The 26,581-nt window shown below is 37.0% G+C and overlaps 1 protein-coding gene across 7 annotated transcripts in view; it reads right to left on the bottom strand.

Annotated features, from left to right (window-relative positions):
- The window catches only part of GRIK1 (glutamate ionotropic receptor kainate type subunit 1), a 419,685-nt gene that overhangs the window by 294,405 nt on the left and 98,699 nt on the right, over positions 1 to 26,581 (bottom strand). The window lies entirely within an intron of this gene.

The following is a 26,581-nucleotide window of genomic DNA, read 5'->3' as shown; positions in this document are numbered from 1 at the left end:
TATATATATATATATATATATATATATATATATATATATATATATAAGAGCAATTACCAGGACATGTAAAGAAAGGACCTGTTAACAGAAGGTGTGTTGTTTTTGTAGCAGCGGATGAATAGGAGTCACATAAGCAAGGCCAATTTCTTTATGAAGTTCTAGTAACATTCAATGCCAGAGTTCCTCATTCATGCTTTGGCTCCTTCCAGAAGCACTAAAGGGAATTATATGCTTGAAATGCATGGTGTTTATCCATAGTTTCTTTTGAATATGTGTCTTTCTGATTTTCAGCTTTCAGAGTTAGCCAGCACCTCCAACGGTCTCTGCCGTTCAAGGTGCAGTTCATAATTTTCCTCAACCCTCCATTCTCCTTCCTCTGCAATGTGCTGTATGAGTTAGTACAAAAATGTGGGAAAGCAATGTACATACTTGAAACACACAGAGAAAGTCAAGGCTCCTTCCAGTTCAATGAGCCTAATACACCCTTTGGATCTCACAGGATTGGCTAAAGATTGCTCTCTCCATTGTGTTCCCATTTTTTCCCTCTCTCTTAGACCATCATTTTCCTCAGCCCCAATTTTTCTTAGTTATCCTAATTTATCAAATGTACTTTTTTCTTAAGTACTTCCCTTTCAATGCACTTTACAGCAACATAATGGAAAGTGGAAAGAAACACTATGAAAAGCGTTGTAATTTTATCTAATATTTGAAAGCTACAATTTTGTTATAGATAAGACAATGTAATCAGACATAATTAGATAATATAGTTCCCATTTTCCTTCTTAAATTCAGTTGATCTTGTTTTGCTAGTCATGTCAGTCTTTGGGAACACAAGCACCCTATTCCTTCTTAATTCATGCTTTCTTCTTCCATTTATTGAATCCAAGAGAGAGAAACGCATGAAGTTAGAAATCTCAGGAATTTAACACAGTATCAGTGTCATAGCAGGAAAGCTTAGAGAGCGAGTGAAAAAAGGTAGAGAAGTGGCAACAGCTGAGTCAAAATTCTGCTGTGATGCTTGGTTTCAGCCCCACCAGCCTGAAGTCTTCGTTAAGCATCCATTATCATTCCTGCACATGAGGACACCCCCATTGCCAGAGTTACAGGCTTTGACAATAGCAAAGGTGATATGGCAGCTGCCTTATTCTGGGAACGGGAACACAACATGCTCCCAAAGTAATAACATTTCTTATTAAAAGGGAAGATATCTTTAACTGACCCTTCATTTCCCCCCTGAGACTGACAGGCAATTTCGACTGTTTATTTTTACTTAGCTCCGATGAATGACTCTATTTCATTCAGTTTCACAATGATTTGGTGGTGCATGCTGCTTGCTGGCACCGAGTGTAAGTGTAAGTGAAGGGCGTCATTAGAGACATTCCAGAGCAATCTTGGTGAAATTAGATTCTTTGGAAACTAAATCAAGCCTTAGTTTCAAGGAGGGGAAGCTGGACAAGAGGAGAGTAATGTGAAATTGGCTGAATTATCCTTAGATTTCAAGGCATTAGACAAGGTCAGAAAACCAAAGTTTACATTCTATTTTCACTCATGTGTGCACTCTGTCCATAATAACTAGTTAATGAGTATATTGATACTTACACCATGTCTGTTTACTTCTAGAAAGCACATTTTCATTAAATTGTGCAATTGTGGGTACACAAATATAGTGCTAGTTGATGAATTGCTTTATTCTCTTTACTTGAACTATAAGTAGATTTTATTTTATTTTATTTTTAAAATTTCTATTGGAGTACAGTTGACTTACAATGTTGTGTTTGTTTCAGGTGTACAACAAAGTGAATCAGCTATACATATACAAATATCCACTCTTTTTTAGATAATTTTCCCATATAGGCCATTGCAGAGTATTGGTAGAGTTCCCTGTGCTATACAGTATGTCCTTATTAGGTATCTATTTCATATATAGTAATGTGTCTATGTCAATTCCAATCTCCCAATTTGTCCCTGCCCCCCTTAACCCCTGGTAACCATAAGTTTGTTTTCTACATCTGTAACTCTATTTCTATTTTGTAGATAAGTTCATTTGTAATCCTTTTTTATATTCCACATATAAGTGATATCATATATTCGTCTTTCTCTGTCTGACTTACTTCACTCAGTATGACAATCCCTAGTTCTATCCACGTTGCTGCAAATGGCATTATTATGTTCTTTTTTACAGCTGAGTAATATTCCATTGTATATTGGAATATACATCTTCTTTATCCATTCCTCTGTTGATGAACCACATCTTGTATCCATTCCTCTGCTTATGGACATTTAGGTTGCTTGAATGTCCTAGCTATTGTAAATAGTGCTGCAATGAACATTGGGGTACATGTATCTTTTCAAATTATGGTTTTCTCTAGATATATGCCCAGGAGTGGGATTGCTGGATCATATGGTAGCTCTATTTTTAGTTTCTTAAGGAAACTCTATACTGTTCTTCTTAGTGACTGTACCAATTAATATGAGCATATTGCCTAGCAAATACTAACTGGAGCCAAAGAAAACATTGCTTTCTATTTACCAGATTCTCCTCTCTTTTTTGATTATTTTTATTGAGGTTTCATAACCTTTTCTATTTGCATCCCTCCTACCAGGAAAACTCTTTTCCCATAGCCTAGATGGCTTGTTTTCTTATATACTAGGTCTCAGTTGAAATGTTACCTCAGCAGAAATGCCTTCCCAAACTGTCCCATTTAAAATGGTTCATCAGACTCAAGTCATTTTTTATGCTCACCTAATTCATTTTATATGTGTCAGTTATTTCCTTGTGAAACAACAATATATTTAATTTCAATTACTTTTTTATTTTGAAGTATAGTTGATTTACAGTGTTTCAGGAGTGCAGAAAAATGATTCAGTTATACACATATCTATCTATTTATCTAGCTATCTATTTATCTGTCTATCTATCTATCTATTCTTTTCCAGATTCTTTTCCATTATAGGTTATTACAAGACATTGAATATAGTTCCCTGTACTATATAATAGGTCCTTGTTGTTTATCTCTTTTATATACAATAGTGTGTATCTGTTAATCCCAAATTCCCAGTTTATCCCTCCTCTCCTTCCCCTTTGGTAACCATGTTTGTCTTCTATGTCTGTGAGTCTATTTCTGTTTTGTAAATAAGTTCAATTGTATCATTTTCTTAGATTCCACATATAAGCGATATCATATGATATTTGTCTTTCTCTGTCTGACTTACTTCACTTAGTATGATAATCTCTAGGCCCATTCCTGTTGCCACATCTTTCTTCTTTATCCATTCTTCTGTTGATGGACATTTAGGTTGCTTCCACATCATGGCTATTCCAAAATATGCAAACAGTTTATACAGCTCAACATTTAAAACAAACAAACAAACCAAGCAAAAAATGAGTGGAAGACCTAAATACACGTTTCTCCAAAGAAGACATACAGATGGCCAATAGGCACATGAAAAGATGTTCAACATTGCTAACTATTAGATAAATACAAATCAAAACTACAGTGAGGTACCACCTCTCACCAGTCAGAATGACCATCATCAAAAAGTCTACAAATAACAGTCCCTCCCATCAGGAAACTTGCACAAGCCTCTTAGATAGCCTCATCCACCAGAGGGCAGACAGCAGAAGCAAGAAGAACTACAATCCTGCAGCCTGTGGAACAAAAACCACATTCACAGAAAGATAGACAAGATGAAAAAGCAGCGGGGTACGTGTCAGATGAAGGAGCAAGACAAAACCCCAGAAAAACAACTAAATGAAATGGAGATAGGCAACCTTCCAGAAAAAGAATTCAGAATAATGATAGTGAAGATGACCCAGGAGCTCAGAAAAAGAATGGAGGCAAAGACAAAGAAGATGCAAGAAATGTTTAACAAAGATCTAGAAGAATTAAAGAACAAACAACAGAGATGAACAACACAATAACTGAAATGAAAAATACACTAGAAGGAATCAATAGCAGAATAACTGAAGCAGAAGAATGGATAAGTGACCTGAAAGACAGAATGGTGGAATTCACTGCTGCAGAACAGATTAAAGAAAAAAGAATGAAAAGTAATGAAGACAGCCTAAGAGACCTCTGGGACAACATTAAATGCAACAATATTTGCATTAGAGGGGTCCCAGAAGGAGAAGAGAGAGAGAAAGAACCCAAGAAAATATTTTAGAGATTATAGTCAAAAACTTCCTTAACATGGGAAAGGAAATACCAACCAAGTTTCAGAAAGTGCAGAGAGTCCCATACAGGATAAACCCAAAGAGAAACACGCCGAGACACATGGTAATCAAACTGGCAAAAATTAAAGACAAAGAAAAAATATTGAAAGCAGCAAGGGAAAAATGATGAATAACACACAATGGAACTCCCATAAGATTAAAAGCTCATTTCTCAGCAGAAACTCTACAAGCCAGAAGGGAGTGACATGATATACTTAAAGTGATGAAAGGGAAGAACGTACAACCAAGATTACTCTATCTGGCAAGGATCTCATTCAGATTCAATGGAGAAATCAAAAGCTTTACAGACAAGCAAAAGCTAAGAGAATTCAGCACCACCAAACCAGCTCTACAACAAATGCTAAAGGAACCTCTCTAAGTGGGAAACACAAGAGAAGAAGAGGACCTACAAAAACAAACCCAAAATAATTAAGAAAATGGTCATAGGAACATACATATCGATAATTAACTTAAACGTGAATGGATTAAATGCTCCAACCAAAAGATACAGGCTTGCTGAATGGATATAAAAACAAGATCCATATATATGCTGTCTACAAGAGACCCACTTCAGACCTAGGGACACATTCAGACTGAAAGTGAGGGGATGGAAAAAGATATACCATAAAAATGGAAATCAAAAGAAAGCTGGAGTAGCAATACTCATATCAGATAAAATAGACTTTAAAATAAAGATGTTACAAGAGACAAAGAAGGAAACTACATAATGATCAAGGAATAATCCAAGAAGAAGATATAACAATTATAAATATATATGCACCCAACATAGGAGCACCTCAATACATAAGGCAACTGCTAACAGCTCTAAAAGAGGAAATCGACAGTAACACAATAATAGTGGCGGACTTTAACACCTCACTTACACCAATGGTCAGATCATCCAAACAGAAAATTAATAAGGAAACACAAGCTTTAAGTGACACAATAGAACAGATAGATTCAATTGATATTTATAGGACATTCCATCCAAAAACCACAGATCACACTTTCTTCTCAAGTGTGCATGGAACACTCTCCAGGATAGATCACATCTTGGGTCACAAATCAAGCCTCAGTAAATTTAAGAAAATTGAAATCATATCAAGCATCTTTTCTGAACACAACACTATGACATTAGAACTCAATTACAGGGAAAAAAATGTAAAAAGTACAAACACATGGAGACTAAACAATGCGTTACTGAATAACCAAGAGGTCACTGAAGAAATCAAAGAGGAAGTAAAAAAATACCTAGAGACAAATGACAATGAAAACACGATGATCCAAAACCTGTGGGCTTAAGCAAAAGCAGTTCTAAGAGGGAAGTTTATAGCTATACAAGCCTACCTCAAGAAACAAGAAAAATCTCAAATAAACAATCTAACGTTACACCTAAAGGAACTAGAGAAAGAAGAACAAACAAAACCCAAAGTCAGAAAAAGGAAAGAAATCATAAAGATCAGGGCAGAAATAAATGAAATAGAAACAAAGAAAACAATAGCAAAAATCAATAAAACTAAAAGCTGGTTCTTTGAGAAGTTAAACAAAATTGATAACCCATTAGCCAGACTCATCACAAAAAAGAGGGAGAGGACTCAAATCAATAAAGTTAGAAACGAAAAAGGAGAAATCACAACTGACACTGCAGAAATACAAAGGATTATAAGAGATTACTACAAACAGCTATATGCCAATAAAATGGACAACCTGGAAAGCAGCAGGGGGTGGTGGTGGTGGTGATGAATTGGGAGAATGGGATTGACATGCATACACTGATGTGTATAAAATGAATGACTAATAAGAACCTGCTGTATATATATAAAAAAAGATCCAAAATAAAAAAAAAGATCCAAAATAAAAAAAATGTCTACAAATAATAAATGCTAAAGAGAGTGTGGAGAAAAGGGAATCCTCCTACACTGTTGGTGGGAATGTAAACTAGTGGAGCCACTATGGAGAACATGATGGAGGTTCCTCAAAAAACTAAAAATATACAATGGAATATTACTCAACCATAAAAAGAAATGAAATTGAATTATTTGTAGTGAGGTGGATGGACCTAGAGCCTGTCATACAGAGTCAAGTAAGTCAGAAAAAGAAAAACAAATACCGTATGCTAACACATAGATATGGAATCTAAGAAAAAAAAAAAAAGTCACGAAGAACCTAGAGGCAAGGCGGGAATAAAGATGCAGACGTAGAGAACGGACTTGAGAACATGGGGAGAGGGAAGAGTAAGCTGGGACAAAGTGAGAGAGTGGCATGGACATATATACACTACCAAATGTAAAATACATAGCTAGTGGGAAGGAGCCACATAGCACAGGGAGATCAGCTCGGTGCTTTGTGACTACCTAGATGGGTGGGATAGGGAGGGTTGGAGGGAGACACAAGAGGGAGGAGATATGGGGATATACGTATATGTATAGCTGATTCACTTTGTTATAAAGCAGAAACTAACCCACCATTGTAAAGCAATTATATTCCAATAATCATGTTAAAAAAACACTATACTTCAGCTTAAAAAATAAATAAAGAATATGTATGTATGTGCAAAATAAATAAATAAATAAATAAGATAAAATAAAAAGGAATTTCAGGGATAGCAGCAGGTAGATAGATACCTGGGTGAAGGGACCTTTAACAATGACCCTGACCTGACTGGTTTCAGCAGCTACGTTGGCCTCTGTGGTTTTGCCTCGAGGCCTCTAGAACTGGCACCTCTGGGCTTCCTCCTCTCTTCCTCCTTCTTTTCTTCTTGGTATGTTCATGATAAGGACTTCATGAAGAAGAAAGTATAGCATAGAATGGTGGAGCGTAGAGCAGCACAGACAGCACGGCAGGGTGGTGAGAACACAGGCTACTTGCCAAGAGACTCAGGTTCTTCTGTGTGCTTAATATTAGTTGTATGATTTGGAAACATCACTTTCCCTCCCTGGACATTGTTGTTTTCATCTTTAAAATGAAGATGATGAAGATGGTAGGAACTAACAGCTACCAAGCACTTACTAGATGCCAGGTGGTATTCTACGTGCTTAACAACAATGAACTCATTTAACCTTTACATCTTAATGAAGTAGCTACTTTTTATTTACATCATTTTACAGATGAGGAAACAGAGAAAAAAAAAACAAACTAGAAATAGAGTTACCATATGATCCAGCAATCCAACTCTTGGGCATATATCCGGAAAAGACAAAAACGGACTTGAAAAGATACATGCATCCCAATATTTAATTACTTTTTAATTTTCTACTTCTCCCAACAAAAGATGAGTTCTATGAGATGTTGTCTGTTTTATTAACTGCTACAACCCCAGCTTCTGGAATAGCACCTGACGCATAGTAGGGTTCTTCATTTATTCAGCATCTCAAGGAATGGATAAGGGAAAGAGAGGCATGGTACAGCAGCTGGAAATTTAAAGTGGTGCTTATCAAATTCCCAACCAAATAACTCTAACTCTGTCTTTTATCCTTTCACTCAAGAAAGCAAAGCAGAACATAAGCGAATTAAAGTGACAGCAATAGAAGAATATCCTTTAACCCTCTGCAATTTTTTAAAGACAACCTTGATTTCAAACTTTATTTTTTAAGTTTTACTGGTAATGATTTTCTTTTAATAGTGATAACAGCATGTTCTAACATCTGTCTTAAGAGCCCCATGGTATGAATACAATTGCAACTAGATCAGAGTGACAAATTTGTATTCTCTTCCTCTGTGAACACTTTACCTTTGGATTCTCACAAATAAAATAGTCAACATCTAGCATCCGCCACCAGCTCATTTGTGAAGCCACTAGGAAGCACACAGATGAGTGAATATGCTAATTTTGAAATATGCTTGGCCAGGCTAAGTCAGCGTGGAAGGGATGCTGTCAGTCTGTTCCCTCGTGTCTCATTGAAGGTTCTGCCCAGATCAGTGTGCTAACATTTCCAAAGGCAAGAAATTAGCAGTATGTTTGGTTGATGCATTTGACATCTCCTTTAAGCATTTCATTCTTAGTGACTAAGTACATGGACATAACGGAAAGGGTTTTTAAATTCTCAGAGAAAAAAATTATACCTAGGAAAGGAAGGTATTCTGGGTGGAGGAGGTAGCCTAGTCTTTTCTGTGCCTTTGTGTCAGTAAAGTTAATACAGTGTTCTGATCATCTGTGACCGCCTGGTCTGCAGTTTCTCTAGTCAGCTCTTTCAGAAGCATAGGAGAGTAATTTCTCTTCTTACATGTTGTCACATCCATGTAAAACCTAGCATTATTGAATGATGTGTTGCCAAGCTTTGGTGACAGTAAGCATCGTGGAATTGCTGATACCACATACTTGAAGAATGACGAGTATTAACCTAAGAATGATTTGGATTGTGGTGCTAATAAACAGTTTGAAGTACAGACCCCCAAAATTAATTCTTGCCATAAGAGGGCACTTTGCACTTTATCCAAACAATGTGTTGGTTCAGTCTTATCTTTCTACCGTTAGAATGTAAGTTAAATTACTGCCTAAATAAGTGGGGACCCTTAGCTGAGGAGCATCAGAGACTATGGAGGTTCAGAATCTCTGAGAAAATCCAGTTATTATGATGGACAGTGACAATACACTTGTGTGTTTTGTTGAAGAACCCGGTTTCATACATATTTTTTGTATCAATATACAAAATTAAACTTCTGAATCCAGTAGAGCTAAGTACGATGGACATTGAGATAAACAAGGGTGTGTGGCATTAAACAAATATGGAATGTGTCTTAAACAGCTACATCTAAAGAATGGGACAAGCAATGTAACCTGTAGATTAATATATCCCATATATTGAAAGGCAATAATCCCCTCCCAGAGTGCAAGGCTCATGATTTAATACAGGCTTTCCTTATTCGATTTGATCTCCTCACACGATACTGTAATGCAAACCAGATTCATGATCAATCCTGATTCCAGATGAATCAAGGGAGACCCAGAGAAGTGAAGTGGCTGCCTATCCATCCCATAGTGAGCATTGAGGCCACAGGTTAGACCTAACATCTGATATATAAATGGGTGACATCTCAGGAAATGATGTTGGTGTGTTTCCACCTGGTGCCTATGATGTGCTTTTTTGATAAACAGAGCTATTCACAGGAAAAAAAGTGGTTAACGCATATCCCTTTGTCATGGAGAAAATTCATAAATTACCATGAAAGAAGGTGCTCAATACAAATGGGGGAAAAGCTACTTTTGGTCCTCTGATTAAGGGGCAACACTTCCTAGGGCCAGATCGCCTTTGTTAAGTGTTATTATTCTCTTCCTTGTTTTTCACTCTGGGCAGCGCACTGATTTCTGGTTTCTTCATTTTCTTAAGTAAGGAGAAGGGTCATTTCTCCCATTTGCTATGGTAGTTTGTGGTGCCTTTGTGATAAAGGAGAGATAGGCAGATGCCATCTTTGTTTTTTCCTTACTTACTCTGTATAATATTTTAGGTAACTTTGATGCTCCTCCTGTTCTGATTTTGGGATTCTGGGTGAGGGAGAGCACACATATGGATGTGAGATGTCTTACTGGGCTCCCACAAGCCAGGGGTGCACAGAGACAGATGGACCATTTACAACCTACTTGGCAGTGTCATAGATCACAGGATGCCCAAAGTTCACCAAGAGGAGATGAAGATGTCAGAGAGGACCCTTGAAGAAATACATCAAAAGCTTCTCCCTTCTGCCTCTCTCAATAACGATTCCAACTGTATACTGCAGGTTGTGGGTTGTTATGGTGACAGGAAGCGGGTATAAATTGGGACGCAAAGAAAGAAAATAATTTAGCCAGGAACTCGTCTCTAAAATGTTTGCCCCTGAGATAGGTTTAAAATATTGGATAGCCTGTAGGAAGTATAGTTGGGCTGTAGAATGTAGAATGTGTGTGGACATTTTTAGATTAATGAAGCTTTCCATCGTTTTTTCTAAAGGCAATGGTGCATGGAGCCTAAGAAAGTAAACTCTGAGATTAGAAAGGCTTGTTTCAAAACTAGTCTACACTACGTAACCACTTCTGCAATCTTTGTCTTAGTTACTTTAACTCTCTGGATCTGTAAAGTGGGGGATGATGATAACATCCATTTTATAAGTGTGTTTTGAGGATTAATGACTTAAGCATGAAAACAATGTCTTACTCATAGTAAATGATCAATATGTGTGACTGTCATAATTATTCCAAATTTTCACAGGTGGTTGTGGAGCTGAACAACACCAGTCTGAACTGTGCAGGTTCACTTATACCTGGATTTGTTTCAATAAATTCAGCCCCCTTAATGTTGGGTTTCAGCATTTCCGGATTCAACCAACCACAGATGGCAAACTTAGTACATGATCCATGGTTTGTTGAATCTGCCAGTATGGAATCTGTGCATTAGGAGGGTCAGTTATGGGACTGAGCATCTGGGGATTTTGTTGTCCATGATGGATCCTGGAATCAAACCCTATATAGGGGATGGCTATATAGTATATGTGTAACCTGAAGGCTGTGGAGTCAACTGCCTGGATTTCAGTTCTTGTTCAATCCCTTGCTTGCTGTGTGACTTTGAGCAAATCACTTAACCTCTCTAAGCCTCAACTTTCTCATCTGTAAAATGGAGGTTCTTGTAGTAGATATTTCATAAGGTACTTTTAGAATAAATGGGAAAACCCCTGTAAAGTAACATTTCCCATTGGATTATAAATGCTCAATTGATATAAGCTGTCATCATTATTTAAGGAAGCTATGACTAGTGAGGTGACAAGACACCAGGAGTGGGGTGGGATAGTTGTACCAGCCATAGCACTGTGGTATAATACAATTCAGGGTTCTTCTTGCAGTACCAGAATAAGAGTTTCCACTGACTAAAGAAATTAAATCCACAAATTTTCCCTTCTCCATTCTTGTTGGTTTACAACCTCCAGAGCTTCCTGGGTAGAATCTGAAACTGGCCCCCTACCAGGAGGACAGAGAGAGGCAGAAGAAAGAGGCAGGTCACTCCGGATTGGTAGGTAGCAAGTTTAATAAACAAGGGAACTTACACAGGTGGCTTGTCTTGGGCAGCTACAAGGCCAGTAGATCTCTGCATCCACCTACCAGAATCTTAAAGGTTTATATAGAGGATTTAACTGGATTCAGTCACGTATACTGCCCAGATGGTCTCAACGACACATTGCTGTCTCAAGTCTATGTCCTTGTAATGGCTCCCACTGTGGGAAGAGTGGGTAGTACATACATTCCAAGGACAGGGAGAAGGGGAGGAGCCTCTGATTGCCCATGTCCAACTCAAGGGTCAACCGTCGGTCGTGTTCTGTTGACTACCTCCTCCAACAATGCTTAAATACTATCATGAAAAGACTACATATAAGAATTGTGTATGTATAAAAAGAATGTCCTTATCTCTTGATCAGAGGTAATGTTGAACGATTGTGATGCTTACTGCTGTGAGCACAATTAAAAATACCCAACCATCACTGGCAAATATTTATAGAATAAGAATAACAGATATTAAAATGTACTAAAGGGAAATACCTCTTAAGTCTTAATTACCACCCAAATTGAAAAGAAACTGAAATTTTATGACTCCACTGTTATCACATAATAGTAGTAAATTATTGTATGCATACTGTGCTATTGTTCTCAACTATTCACTGCCTCCCAAGAGGTAGCGCACACTTTCCTGTCTTGATAATTTTGGGTTTGTCCATAGGTCATTTGTGATCAAAAATGGATCAAAAAAGTGGTAAAAGTGATGATATACTGGTCTGAACAGACACATTAAGTGGCATCTCAGCTTCTTGCTGCTCCCTTGAGTTTCTGCCCTCCATTATGTCAGCAGCAGACTCCAGAGAATGGCTGCTCATTCAAAGAAGTCATATGCAGCCCAATTAAGCCCAGAAGAACCTGGCAAAATCACAGCAGATCGCAGCCATTGTGAAATATGAACAATAAATTAAATATTTGTTTTTGTAACACACTGGGATTTGAGGGTTGTTTGTTGCTGCAGCAAAAGCTGAATACTAAACGTAGAACCATTTATAGAGGACTTGCTATGTGCCCAGTGCTTGGGTAAGCATTAAACATATTCTTTTATTTTATCCTCTCCCTATTCCTACGAGCTGGGCATTATTATTCCTGTTTAGCAGATAAAGAATAGAGTCCAAAAATGTTGAATAATTTTCTATGTAGTTTACTAGGGACCAAGGTGAGATTCAGCTCAGGGCTGTTTAACTGCAAAGACTGGAGTTATAGGCAACATGGTATGCTGTATTCTAGGGACAGAAACTATTAGGGAAAACCCTATAAAATTGTTGGTTTTAAAAGGAAAACTTGTCCAAATCCCACCCTTTCCATAGGGTTCAACCTAAGAATTCTTGATACATTAAAAAAAAAAAATGAGAAACAATACACACAGTATTTTCTGAACAGATTCAAAAGTAAATAATAAATGTTGAGAAACAACCAAAATTTTCTAGGACCAAAACTTTTATGACACTTGATTTACTTAGGTGACTCCAACACAACCCAAACCACACTGGATTGTACTAAAATGCCTTAAACTCTCCTGCAGAAAAGAAGCTAGGTTTTTATTCTAATTCTTCTAAATTCTTAGCATAGTCTCCATGGCCCTTTCTATGTAACCCTGGCCTTAAGAAAGGCCCCTGGGCCTCCTTGACTTTCTCTCCCTAGTTGAGCTTTGAGGATTTCTCTCCATTTGAGAAATGAATAATTCATAATTAGAAAGTCTACAACATGAACCCCACATGGTCTTAGCCTTCTTAGCCTCCCAACTTGGTCATATCCTCATTATGGGAAAAGCCACTCCAAAAGGCAAACAGATTTTCATAATTGTTATTTAATGGATGTTGCTTGCTCCTGGGATTTCTTTCTCAGTATCTATTTGTAATTCAAAGGTCAGCATAATACCACTAGCATACACAAGGGTTCTGAGAGATTTGTTCTTCCTGCTTGAAATTCAGATACCGTGGCACAGTAGATTACTCTAGGAGCCTCTTATGTGGTGTGGGTCACAGTGAGGATGAATCTGACCTCATCTTTTTTTTTTTAATTTTATTTATTTTTTGGCTGTGTTGGGTCTTCATTGCTGTGCACGGGCTTTCTCTAGTTGCGGTGAGCGGGGCCTACTCTTCGTTGCGGTGTGCGGGCTTCTCATTGCAGTGGCTTCTCTTGTTGTGGAGCATAGCCTCTAGGCATGCGGGCTTCAGGAGTTGCAGCATGCAGGCTCAGTAGTTGTGGCACATGGGCTTAGTTGCTCTGCGGCATGCGGGATCTTCCCAGACCAGGGATCAAAGCTGTGTCCCTTCTATTGGCAGGCAAATTCTTAACCACTGTGCCAGCCACCAGGGACGTCCTGACTTCATCTGAATTTTAGATCTTCACCAGTCCTCAGAAAACTGACCTATGAATGTGGACTATGACTGGGAGCTTTTGCTCACTGACCTGGCATAAGGGAGATGTTACCATGTGGAAAAGCTTCATGCTCTGCCATGGTCATTATTCCTCCCCTTAACTGGCCCTAATATCTCCTAAATGGGTTTCTCCTTAAGGTAATTTAAGCAGGAAAAGGTGGCCCCAGAGAATAATTTAGGCCTCATGTAGGTACATACTTGCAGGATTTATATGGCAAGCTACATTTAAATTAGTAATGGCAGGCTCATTTCAAGATACTATATATTGAAATATTATTCCACAAGAAAGCTGTTTTCCAAGTAAGCATGGATAATGATTATTTATTAGTTTAAAATGCATCCCTTCTTCTCATCTCACAAAGCACCACTTCCATTTCGAATGAGCAGTTTATGCATGAAGATTGGCTGCTTAGAAGCACTTGTGGCTTGAGCCACAGAGGAGAAAAATGCTCCCATAAAGTTCACAGTATTTATGGTAGATACTTGCTTACTTCAAAAATAGAGTGAAATTAAAAATAAGAAAGGACAAATTCTAGGGCGTTCAGCATGGTTTGTGTGTTTGTATATATATGTTTGTGTGAGAGGGTTATTTTTCTTCTTTCTGCTTTTATTTTATAGTATGATATTTGGAGATCGCTGTTGAGGTTATTTCCAATCAAACTGCATTCAACCCTGGAACAATGGATAGATTGTCAGCACGGCCGATATGGGTTCTGGGCCACAGTTCTCTAGGTTTAAATGGAAGATATAGAACTAACGTCTGTAAGGTCAACATTATTCCTCCTCCCTCAGAGAAAATCTGACAGTAATTTTGAGGATAGAGGCTTGAAGGGAGCAGCCAGTAGTACTTGAAATAAAAACTCGGAGAAGAATTAAAACTCTTTAATAGAGTAAGCAAGGTCAGGGGCTCAAGTTTCCTCGTGAGACCCTGACACCAATGACAAGGGTCATCCTCCAACAGCATCCCCCTGCCCCACTGAACTTTCACTCCATCAAGTAGTCAACTGCTCATCTGTGTTCAAATAGTAGCTTACACACTGAGGCTTGGATGAGCCTGCAACAGAGTCCGATCTGTTTTTTTAAACATTAGATATACAAGACTTTGAAACATGATGTGACAAAAGAAAGTTGTTTTTTCTTTCTTTTTTTTTTTTCTGGAGCTTTCTTTAAAGTTAAAAACAACTGCAAGCTGCCAGGCAGAGTGCTCACCACATGATAGATGCTGTTTGTGGTGTTTAACACATCATCCCAGATATAAAGAAGATCAGTGGCTACATAGTAACCAATGGCACACATGTGCAGGGCACTGTGGGACACAATATTTATTATGCAGTTAATTCTTGAAAAATCTGTCTAAACTCACTGTTTCCATTTTTTCCCTCTTATTCTCACTTGTAATCCACTAAGATTTTTAACCCTATCATTTCACTCTAATTCCTTTATCAAGTCCATCAGAAACATCTGTCTTAGCAATTCCAGTGGTCATTTCTCAGCATGTATCTTTATTGACCAGTCAGCAGCACTTGATGTACTATTTTTCATAATGATGATGAAGAATGGTATGAAAGCCAGAGAAGAGAGGTTTCCTGAGAAATTCTATTTAGAGGTTTCCTGAGAAATTCTATTTAGAAATTTTATTTAGAATTTAGAATAGAAATTCTATTTAGAAATTCTATTTAGATGGTAGAATGGAGGTACAGAAACCATGGGCTTGAGGTGCTATGTGGCTGAGTGAGGGCTACAGGCAATCACCGCAAGACAGCAATGAGCATTGTTGTAATATTCATGTATCCCATTCACTTGTTGGAAAGTTATATAGACTCTGAGGGCCTTAGTTCTCTCTCTAATGGCGATTAAGTTAAAGCTATAAACATTTTTGAGTAGGGGGGACTAGGTAAGATTATTGAATGTTTTTATGTGCCAAGCACTGTTTTAAGTTAATTAACGTGCATTAATTGATTTATTCCTAAGCAATCAGGATTTTCATCCCAATTTTACAAATGACAAACCAAGGCACAGAGAGTTCAAAAATCTTACCCAAGATCATCCACTTAGTGACTAAATATGCCAGGATTTGGACATTGAGAGAAGGATAATCATAGTTCTTAAGCTCATAGCATCTGGAACATCCAACTTGGCTATTTACCTGGGACACTCTGATAGACATCTTGTAAAGTTGAGATCCACGAAGATGTTAAAAAATATGGTTCTTCTGCTGTACCAGACAGTGTGCTATATTTTCTAAGCACTTCAAATGTGCTAACTTAATCCACACAATAACAATATAAGGTTTATATACTATTATACTCCCCATTTTACAAATGAGGAGATTGAGACATAAGTAATTTGCTCTAGTTCTTATAGCTAGCTAGTGTAGAGCTAGATGTAAACCCAGGTATATCCTATTATATTACTGCTGTTCATGTACATAATTTACATTACGGGGCTCTCTTATTATGTTAATAGAGTTGGATAATTTAAAAACTTTTGAGTCTATTTAAAAAACTTGAACCTACTGATTTAGAGCAGGGATCAGGAAACTTTTTCTATAAATGGTCAAATGGTAAATGTTGTAGGGTTTGTGGGCCATACAGGTTCTATTCTGACTACAGCTCTGCTAAGGCAGCCATAGACAATATGTAAACAATTAGGCATGGCTGTGTTTCAATAAAACTTTATTTACAAAAAAATGGTGGTTAACTGAATTTGGCCCATGTAATTTCCTGAATTCTGAATATTCTGTTTAATGAAAATAATCCGAAGTTCTTTCATGACCATGGCAGAGATCACTACTTGATTCCAATATACCCATTTTTTTTTTTTTTTTTTTTTTTGCGGTACTCGGGCCTCTAACCGTTGTGGCCTCTCCCGTTGCAGAGCACAGGCTCTGGACACGCAGGCCCAGCGGCCATGGCTCAGAGGCCCAGCTGCTTCGCAGCATGTGGGATCCTCCCAGACCGGGTCACGAACCCGCGTACCCCGCATTGGCAGGCGGACTCTCAACCACTGCGCCACCAGGGAAGCCGCCAATATACCCATTCTTATGTTCTTTTTTGAAAATAGAATCTGTATTTTTTTTAGCTGGGCATATGGCTGTCCAGCATAGAAGTTACCCCAATTCCCAACTACCTGAAACAAGCTGTGACCATGTGATAAGTTCTGGCCAATGGAAAATAAGCAAACATGGTATGTACATCATCCAGGAAATACTAGCAAAAGGAGAGACTCTCCTCTTTCTTGTGGGCTGGTATTTGGATCAAATATCTGGAGCTCCAGCAGCTATTTTGGACCAGGAGGTCACCTTTGGAATGAAACTGTGCCTGATGGAGCAGAAAGATAGAAGAAACAAGTTCTTTAAGCCATGGAACACCAAGGCATCCTATATCCAGACTTCTTTTATATGAAAGAGAAATAAACCTCTATCTTAATTAACTTCTTATTTCAGTCACATTCAGCCTAATCTAATCCTACTGGTGCAATGGTCATGTATCTTTCTTATATATATCAAGAAGATGAACTTGTTCCACGATACTAGGGAAATGACAGGATGGAAATGTGATGTGACATAAGAAAAGAGATCTGAACCAGAAGTCATAAAACCTAGCTTTGCAAGTTACTGTGTGATTCTGGGCAAGTTGCTTTAATATCACTGCCAGCTTCCTCATTTGTAAAATAAGAGTTGGCTACACCTAGTTCACATGGGTGTTGTGAGGCTAAAATGAAATAAAATGTGTGAAAGTGACAGGGTAATATTTATCCAATATTTGTAGAAATAATAAATGTGTATGTGTATAATTTGTATTACCATGGAAATAATATACTAAGAAGAGCAAGGACAAACACTAATATAATTAACATGTTACTTTAGCAGTGAGATTAAAGCTATTGTGAGGGAAATTTTAAGCTTCATCTTTATACATCTATGTATTTATTACAATAAGCATATTTATTTAGAAATTAAAATAATAAATGGAAGCAAAAAGAATACATATACATAATGTATATATTGATATATATAGCATATACATATAATAAACATAATATATAAATATAGCCCATTAGAACACCAGACAAATATGGGGTTCATCTTTGTTGAAACTGAATATGACAAAGTGTAAAATCCATCAGTTGTGCAAATTTATTATTATTATTTATAAAGTAGAAGAAAGGAAGTAGAAGGAGGGAGGTGTTAGGGAATTTGACCAAGAAGTATTCTTTCAAACAAGGCTGACCTGAATATATGCCAACCTTGTTGTATGACTCACCATTTCCTGAATGTGCTAGACATCTTTTATCTCTCTGTACATTGACCTGTGTTGTTTTTTCTAACATGTATGACATTCCCTGCTTAATAAACTTTTGCTCATCTTTAAACTCAAATATCTTGTTTCCCTTTCTAAGGTCTTTGGCAGCTCTCCCAAGCAGAATATATTTCTTCTTGTAATTCTTCCACATGCTATAAATATGTTTGTCTTAGAATTTCATAACCATTTATTTATATGCTTTTGTTCCAAAGTAGAATAAAACCTTTAAGACCTCTTCTATTTATCATTCATTCACGGAAAACATTTTTTGAGTGTTTCTCATACATCTGGCACTGTTTACATTCAAGGGTTACTGTAATGTACAAATAGACAAACACTCTTTCCTCATGAAACTTACATTTCACTGGGGGAGAGAAAAAAAGAAAAAACCAAAAGTTAAATATATAAAATGTCAGATGGTGATAAGGATGAAAGGCATGGTTAGTGGATGGCAAGTGAGCAAGGAGGTGCTTTTCAGGTAGAATGTTCAGAAAAGGCATCTCTCACCCGATGTCCCTTGTCACATGCACAAAGAACTCAATAAAGAAAAGGGTGAGCTTTACGTGTGAGCAAAGACCTTGAGACAGAAGCATACTAGTCATGCTAAAAAAGACTGCAAGTAAGCCAGTGGGGGTGGAGCAAAGTGAATGTGGAGAGAAGTAACTGCACATCAATTCAGATGAAAAGGGGAAAGATCATGAAGGTTCTCATAGGGCATGGTAAGGGTTTGACCTTTATTTTTAGTTTAATGGGAAGACTGTTTAGGGTTGTGAGAAGGCAAGTGACAAACAGTCTACTTAACAGGATCCCACTGCCTTCTTTGTGGAAAACAGATCAAGTGGGTCAGAAGCATAGAGCCAGGGAGTAGCTCAGGTGAGGGGTGAGGATGGTGGAAATGGTGAGAAATGGTTTGATACTGGATAGATTTTGACGTTAACTGGAAATTAGTATCTCTAATTACAGAACAAATATTTAATATGAATTTGTGGGAAGAAGGAATCATTGAAGTAAGTGATTCAAGGTTAAAGCTAGAGAGTCTTATTATTTAAATGATTATAAAGAGATAATTCAGTGTCAGTTCCTAAATGGAGGGTCATCAAAAAAAAGCAAAAATAATGCTATGTGTTTCTTGAGCTCTTGTTAAAAAGTTCCAGATTTTCTGTAAAACTCCTAAGCTTGCAGTTGCAAAAAGAAAGGCTTTAAAAACCAGGGAAGACTTTATGCTATATTTCTAAATGTTAAAACAATAGTAAATTATGATATTGAGAGTACCACTAGGATGGTTAGAAAGTCAGTGACGTTAAGAAAGCAAAAACCTTTTTACTTCATACAACCCAAAACATAGCTTAAATTAAAAAGAAATTATAAAAAAAAATGTTTACAAAATCTCTGATATCTGTGGTTTTGGAGAGAAAAACATATTCTGGTATTTGCATAATTTTTAGATGACATAGTATATCTTTGGATATTATGTGGATATATTAATAATATGCAAAATGATGACAGATGATGTTTATTGGCTTTCTGGCTAAAAAGGATAATGCAGCTAGGCTTAATTGTGATGGGATATTTTGCTAGTGGGACTTTAAATTTCCATGAATCATTTTGAGAAATCACATAAAAGAAAACTATAAAAGTTGTAAGATGATCAAAATCTCACATTATTCTTGGAGAAAAAAATGTTGGCCTAAAGAAAAAGAACTTTAAGAAATGTGTTTGGGTTTTCTAAATTACTTCCAATAGCATCCTTTACATCATTTTAAAGTTTGGAATGCACATACAGTCATATCCTGGATCAAGATTCTTTAAATTTGAAACCAGAATTGTTCTGAAACATTTTATTTGAACACTATTTTGGGGAATGATCGTCTCCTTCCCCACTCAAACCTGCATGATCTTATATAATAGGAAATTCCACTCCTTCAGAATAATTTTAATAAGAGACTTGCAGCCTCCTCTCTGCCTTCTCAATCATTCCTCTCCATGGGAAGGCAGTGGCCTCAGATAGACTGAGAAAAGTGTGATGCACATGGCTTGAATCTCCTTCTCACACTCTGCCCACCATCTTCTCTATTCCTTATGGGTCTGTACATTGGTCACAAATGTGGAAAGGTTTGAGTAGTTGGAGGCCCATCTGGCCATTTGCCTAAGCCATGATACCTGAGACTTTCTCTCAATGGGCTCAGATCTCAAGGTGAGTGTAGTGGTTAATATTATGCGTCAAGTTGGTTGGGTCATGGTGTCCAGCTATGTGGTGAAACATGATGCTGATGTTTCTGTGAGAGTGTTTTTGGATGTGATTAACATTTAAATCGGTGGACTTTGAGTAAAGCAGATGGCTCTCTTTAATGTGGGTGGGCTTCATCCAATCAGTTGAAGGCCTGAATAGAACAAAAGACTGACCTGTCCCAAGCAAGAGGGAATTCTGTAGCAGAAGTCTTTCATACTTGAACTGAAACACTGGCTCTTCCCTGGGTCTCTAGCCTGATGGCCTATGGTCTTGAACTGTAGTGTCAACCTGCTGGTCCACACTGCAGATTTTGGATTTGTTAGCCTCTAGAGTTGTTGAGCCAATTCCTTAACATTATATATATGTATGTGTATATGTATGTGTAGATAGATAGATAGATATAGATATAAATATAGCTGTAGACATAGATATCCCCTATTGGTTTTGTTTCTCTGGAGAACCCTGACTAATATAGTATAATAGAAGGACTTGAATAATTTTAACTCTTCATATCCCAACAGATATTGTTTTCAAAGTATCAATGAGATAATTAATTGCTTATATTTTAACTTAAGCAATTTCTGAAGTTTTCTACATGGTACCAACAAATTTGACATTAGAGTTATTCTTATGGGAACTCATGCCTTCATTTCAACGGCAAATTAAGTAGCCTTTGCCCCAAACCATTTTATTGTTCTAAAGTGATTCAGCTAGATCACGGGGCTAAAAAATTACCCCTTTGATAAACGTTTGCATTGTTCAAACTCATCTTGTACACCTGAAACTAACACAATATTGTTAATCAACTCTACTCCAATATAAAATAAAAATTAAAAAAATAAAAAGTATTAAAATGAAAAAAAATTGGCAATACTTTAGGGTTGCTTAACTGGTTAAGTATAATCAGAACAGCCTGACAAAGAAATGCACTGAGAATCAATTTGAAGTGATGTACTAAAATTCAACATTTGAAATTCTTACATTTAGGGTTTGAAGTTGCTAATTCTGAAAACACTACACATTTTAAAGCAGATTTTACTTTGGACCCAAGCTCTAGGTGAAAGTTATTTTTTGCAGCTTTAAAGAATATCAGAACACAACAGAAATAGAGATTAATAGGGAATGGGGGTTTTATGAATACAAATATATATCATATTTTACAATGCCTAAATCATGATGAATCAATAATGAGTTACAGCAAGTTGCAAAAGACTGAAAAGTTTAGGGTGATTGAACGTTCATGAAACTGGACTTAACAGAAAAGCTCTCATAAACCTGTATTCAATGCAATGTTCAGCCACTACAGTCAAGTAGGTTGAACTCTCAGGTTTTCTTGAATCCTATTGTCTTTTAATTAACATGTATCATAAATGCTATAAATGACTCAAGAATGGTAGTTTTGATCAGCTTACAAGGGCTTCTATGGATGGACCAACTGGCAATCAGGGAAAGGGGGACATGCAGGAAGAAACATAAACAGTGCATGTCATGGGACAGGGAGTGAAAGGAAGGGAAATAACCCTGTTTCAGTTTATTGCTGTTCAAATAAACACCCCAAATCTTAGTGTTAAAACCAAAAACTGGTTCATTTGCTCACTATTCCTAATTTGGGCTGGGCTCAGTTGGATGTTTTTTCTGCTGGTCCGGCCAGTGGTTACTTGTGTGGTTGTGTTTAGCTGGTGGGTAAGTTGGGGGCTTGAATCAGTTGGGACACTGAGATTATTGAACCTGTCTCTTGCTATATATAGTATAGTATCAGGACCTCTTTCTCTCTGCACTTTGCCTCAAGCAAAATAACAGGATTTCTTACCTGGTGGCTTGGGGCTTTTTAAAAGAGTAAAAACAGACACTGTCAAGCTTTCTTAAACATTAGCTTTGGAATTGGCACACTGTCTTTTCTGCTAACTTCTACTGATTAAAGTGAGTCAAGGAGCCAGCCCAGATTCACTATACATGGGCATGATTACCAGCAAGTTTTGTTCATTGGAGGTCACCAACATAGCAGACCGCCACAAGCCCAAAGCCTTCTATGCCTGAAAACCTTAGTAAGTGATCTGGGTATAGGCAAGCCTGTGCTTTAGATAGATTTAAATATTGCTAAATTAAATTTAATATTATAAATAAGTTGATATGTTGCTAGAATCCCTGACATTATTTGACACTTTATAAAAGGCAGGGATTGTGCAAAGTACTTTATATAATTTCTTTATTCTTAGACTACCTCATAAGATAAATTTTTATTATTAGCCCCATTCTAAAGATGAAGAATGGGCTTAATAATATTAAAAACTTGTCTGAGGTCACACAGCAGAGCCAGTATTCAAACTTAAACAGTCTTACTCCAGAGCAAACATTTAAACCAGTTCCCCTTGCTGTAATTTAGTGTAAGAAGTCTGGTTTCCAAAATTCCAGGGTCTGTCACCATGAAGTTGGTTGATTGATTCTCTCTTCTAGGTCTAGATTGACCCCATTTCCAATGTGACTTATTGTAATAAAGAAGAGACACCTAAAGTAAACTCCATAGCTGTGTAAGTATCATAGAAAGTGGTTTCCTGGGTGAAAAAAAGGCACAAGTTGGTGAACATCTAACCACATGTTGCAATGAACTCACTGAGACTCTGGTAAGAGGTATGCCTGACTGCTCTAATCACTAATTTTAAAAAGAACCTGTTTCTGGACCATTATGTGGTGGTATATCCTCCATACACTCTCTTACTCAAATCCTTCTTGAAGTGTAGGCAAAGTATTTCGGCCAACTTGTGGCCTCTTTATAACATAGATCATAGTGAGGTGTAATTAACTTATTTCATATATCTCGACCAACAGAGTCAGACACTCACTGTATTATACTCTCTTTTTTTTTCTTTTAGTTTTCGAACCTTCAACATTGAACACACTGCAGGAGCCAAGAAGGAACTCAATCAACATTTGTTGAATTAATGTTTGGTGGTGTCAAATACCTACATATTTTTCTATCTATGTTAGCAAGCAGTGCCACTGAATGTCATTTCACTCATTCTAAATGATTGATTCTGCCACTCAAGCAGAAACACAATGAGCTAATGCAGATGAATTTAAAAAGCCTTTGAGGACCTCTCTGCCGTGGAATGTTGCCTGATAGAACTCAATACTGCATGCTGTCAGATATGAATTATTCACTGGTTCTTCACTCCTATATAATTATACCTTTCATTCTGCTGTGTCTGCACAGATAGGATTAATTCACGCATCATACCCTGTAACATTTATAATCAGAAAGACTGGAAACATTTCACAGAAAAGAAAAACACATAAGTATACACTTAGGGTAACCACACTGGTAATTGGTTCTTCAGTTCCCATCTAAGCAAGAGAAGTGGTGGAAGAAAGAAACAGTGTGTTGCTTTTTGTCAAAATATTCATTGTTCAATAAGTAATTGCAAAATAGAAACACCTATCTTCAAAAAGCTTAAGAACTATGAATCAATTGTGAAATCTTATACCACATGTTCCAAAATAGGGTATTTTGCTGGCAATATTGGAAAGCACTGGCTTGGAAAATTTACACATAGAATCATTCCAACCATGGAAATGTATAAATTAAGAACACTGTTCTGAATTAATTACAGTGTGTGTGCATTTGTGTGTGTGTGTTTTGTTTAGTCTTTCCCATGGGAAATAAACCAGGACTGTTGAATTAGAAACACACACGCACACACAAACACATACATGCTTACACAAAGTAAAGCAAATCAAATCAGAGATGAGAAAATGTAGACCCATTCTACCTCTTATTTTAATTTCCTTTCTGTTTATATGAATAAATATTTATTGAAAAACTAATATGTGCTGTACACATCTTGAGGTACTGGGAACAGAGGAGTGAACAAGATAGATACAACGCTTGCTCCATGAAGATTAGTGTCTCCCTGATCACAGCCTGTAGTTAACCTGATATATCTCCTTACAATTTATTTTCATAGAGTTCTAGAAAATGCTACAATCCTTCACAAAATAATTGCAAAGCAAATACACATTGAATGAATCCGAAGAACTCGGAAAACTTAAAGCTGTAGTAATAATTTCAGTTTTTAAAATTTAGATGTTAATAAGTTTGTAAGTGCTGATAGGAATATAATTATTTATGTTATTGTGTGATGTGCACAATGATCACAGAAATTTCAATAAGGATACAAATGTAAGAATTCAAGGTCAATAAATAATGCAACAGAGGTGCAAAGATATTTATGACATTAATTTGAAGCTAAATCACAGAGAAAATCATATCCATTTGGTTGGGAGGGGATGTGTTATAAACAGAAAAGGGAGCTCCTACAGGTCTGTCTATATGGGCATTAAAAAAAAACCAAAAACTCATCATGTGCTTACGGTGAAAATCTGCTCCTTTAATGTGTGTACTGTAATATTCTAGTACCACAATTTATCACAAAAGATAAATATAATGGATACCGAAGTGGTTATAGATTTCATGGAAACACACAGTATTTGCCAGAGGCAGATATTTTGTGCCTAAGCTGTGTAAATGAGGAGTGAGATAAAAGCAGAAATGCTGACTGGCCACCTGGTGCCACCTGCTCTGGCTCCTCTGCTTCTCCAGCTTTGCCTCCCACCATCTCACCCCTTCAGCCCCATTGGCCTTCTTTCAGTTCCCTGAATGCTTTAGGCTCCCACCCACCAAAGGACCCTTGCAAATGCTATGCCATCTTGCAGAGATGTTCATTCTATTCTTCCACGCTCCTTCAACCAGCTAACTCCCAACCACCCTTCAGATCTCATATCACACACTACTTCCACTGGTACCCATTCCTCAACTGTGTTGATTATGGAGAATCTCCATCATACACTCTCAAAACACTATGAACTTCTCCATGGCATTTATGGCAGCCCTAACTTTATATACATAAATACAATGTTATGTATAAAATTAATTTGATGTACAATTTTATGTAAAATTTTATATATAATTTTATCTACATATAATATAGGCTTCTCCCACTATACAGGATTTACTGCAGCTTTGTCACATAGTAGGTTCTTAATACATGTCTATTGAATAAATAAATGAGTGGGAAGGACGAAGCATTAGGAAAGTAGAATTGCCTTATCATAAAGTTTGAAGACCAAATAATTTTGCAGTTTTAATATTTTTTAGAACAATGATTTGATAATTTTTGTAACCCTAAGTTACACAACTATATTAATTTCTACCAAAGTCTAAAGAGGTATTCAGAAGAAAATTTATATTTTTTGGAAATTACTTAATAGAAGTGATAGTATTCTAAAAAAAATTTGCTGCACAATCCATTACCACTACTGACAATCAATAAAAATAACAATTGGAGGAATTGTGATAGATTTTCTTTTTTCACCCTCATTTTGTTCTTCAATCCTTGGTTAATTCATGTGTTTACTTGGCCCTTCACCTTCCACTTGACCTTATAAGAGTGCTTAAGATAGTGAGCTTGGGACTGTAACAGACCTGGGTTTGAATGATGGTTCTACCAGTAGAGTCTACCCTATAATTTCTTCCCCTCTCAGCATCCTAATATATAAAATAGGAATAAATATCCTGCTTCAAGATTCTTGTGTTTAATGAGGCAATGTACGTAAATTGCTTAGAGAGGTGTTTTTTTTTTTTAACATCTTTATTGGAGTATAATTGCTTTACAATGGTGTGTCAGTTTCTGCTTTATAACAGTGTGAATCAGTTATACATATATCCCCATATGTCTTCCTTCTTGCATCTCCCTCCCTCCCACCCTCCCTATACCACCCCTCTAGGTGGTCACAAACAACCGATCTGATCTCCCTGTTCTATGCAACTGCTTCCCACTAGCTATCTATTTTACATTTGATAGTGTATATATGTATATGCCAGTCCCTCACTTTGTCCCAGCTTGCCCCTCCCCCTCCCCGTATCCTCAAGTCCATTCTCTAGTAGGTCTGTGTCTTTATTCCTGTCTTGCCCCTAGGTTCTTCATCACCATTTTCTTCTTTTTTGTTTATTTAATTAATTAATTTATTTATTTTATATATATATATATATTGTTTAACATCTTTATTGGAGTATAATTGCTTTACAATGGTGTGTTAGTTTCTGCTTTATAACAAAGTGAATCAGTTATACATATACATATGTTCCCATATCTCTTTCCTCTTGTGTCTCCCTCCCTCCCACCCTCCCTATTCCACCCCTCTAGGTGGTCACAAAGCACGGAGCTGATTTCCCTGTGCTATGCAGCTGCTTCCCACGATATATCGGATTTACATTTGGTATTGTATATACGTACATGCCACTCTTTCACTTTGTCACAGCTTACCCTTCCCCCTCCCTATATCATCAAGTCCATGCTCTAGTAGGTCTGTGTCTTTATTCCCGTCTTACCCCTAGGTTCTTCATGACCTTTTTTTTTTTCCTTAGATTCCATATCTATG

Source organism: Monodon monoceros, unplaced genomic scaffold, assembly GCF_005190385.1.
Source record: "Monodon monoceros isolate NGI ecotype Baffin Bay Population unplaced genomic scaffold, NGI_Narwhal_1 Super_Scaffold_11, whole genome shotgun sequence".
Lineage (NCBI taxonomy): Eukaryota > Metazoa > Chordata > Mammalia > Artiodactyla > Monodontidae > Monodon > Monodon monoceros.
Note: the sequence above shows the minus strand (reverse complement) of the source record. Positions and strands in the feature narration are given on the sequence as shown.